Raw genomic sequence first — 1,557 nt, forward strand, 5'->3', positions numbered from 1 at the left:
TGCGGGGAATTGTTGGGAATTTTTGGGAAAGGAGAGGACGCTGAGAGAGCTCCGTGCAGCCGAATTCCCAGGGATGGCAAGGAATGGCCCGGAATGGTCAGGGATGGCCCGGGATGGTCAGGAATGGCCTGGGATAGCCCGGGATGTGCTTTTTTGGTGGAAAAAAACCTCAATCTGAGGCTCTTCATCCGCAAATTCCCGTTCCTTCCTCCTCCCCCGACCCCGGGATGGAGCCCCGGAGCCGCAGCCGCGATTTGCCCGCGGTCGGACGGGGCCGAGGATCCCGAGCTGAGCCCGGGGGAACGCCCGGAGCCGCCGGGGCTGGAGCCGGTCCGGCTGGAGCATCTCCAGAGGCGCCATCGCTCCCTCATCCCCTCGGGATGAGTCACAGGGAGCAGCAGCGGCCGCTGAATCACCGGGAAAACTTCCTGATCCAGCCGGATCCGCGGGACAACTCCCCGGGAGAATCCCGGCCCCAGTCCCGGCCCCAAATCCCCGATCCCGGCCCCAATCCCGGCCCCAAACCCCAATCCCGGCCCCAGTCCCAGCCCCAAATCCCCGATCCCGGCCCCAAATCCCGGCCCCAAATTCCCAATCCCGCTCCCAATCCCGCTCCCAATCCCGCTCCCAATCCCGGCCCCCAAATCCCCAAACCCGGTCCCAAATCCCCAATCCCGGTCCCAAATCCCGGCCCCAATTCCGGTCTCAATCCCGGTCCCAAATCCCCAGTCCCGGTCCCAATCCCGGCCCCAAATCCCCAATCCCGGTCCCAATCCCGGCCCCAATCCCGGTCCCTAATTCCAGTCCCAAATCCCGGTCCCCAATCCCAACCCCAATCCCGGTCCCCGGTCCCACATCCCGGCCCTAATCCCGATATCCAATCCCAGTCCCAATCCTGGTTCCAATCCTCGTTCAAATGCCGGTCCCAATCCCGGTCCCCAATCCCAGGGCAGGGGTGGCACTGGAGGGGCTTTCAGGCTGCTCCAACCCAAATCCGCCTGGGATTCAATGATTCCCTGATAATTCCATGATTCCACAATTCCCCATTGATTCCTTTCCCTGACCCATCACCAGCACCCTCCGGACCTCTCCCCGTGCCGTTCCCACATCCCAAAATCCTTTTTTTCCTCCCCAAACCGGGATGGATTCCCAATAAAAGCAGCCCCAAAATTCTTTTTTTTTCTCCCCAAACCGGGATCGATTCCCAATAAAAGCAGCCCCAAAATCCCATTTTTCTCCCCAAAATGGGATCGATTCCCAATAAAAGCAGCCCCAAAATCCTTTTTTTCTCCCCAAACCGGGATGGATTCCCAATAAAAGCAGCCCCAAAATTCTTTTTTTTTCTCCCCAAACCGGGATGGATTCCCAATAAAGGAGCCCCAAAATCCCATTTTTCTCCCCAAACCGGGATGGATTCCCAATAAAAGCAGTCCCAAAATCCCAATTTTTTCCCCAAACCGGGATGGATTCCCAATAAAAGCAGCCCCAAAATTCTTTTTTTTACTCCCCAAACCGGGATCGATTCCCAATAAAAGCAGCCCCAAAATTCTTTTTTTT

This window comes from Malurus melanocephalus, unplaced genomic scaffold, assembly GCF_030028575.1.
Source record: "Malurus melanocephalus ecotype Western Australia unplaced genomic scaffold, MMel_1.1 scaffold_1755, whole genome shotgun sequence".
NCBI lineage: Eukaryota > Metazoa > Chordata > Aves > Passeriformes > Maluridae > Malurus > Malurus melanocephalus.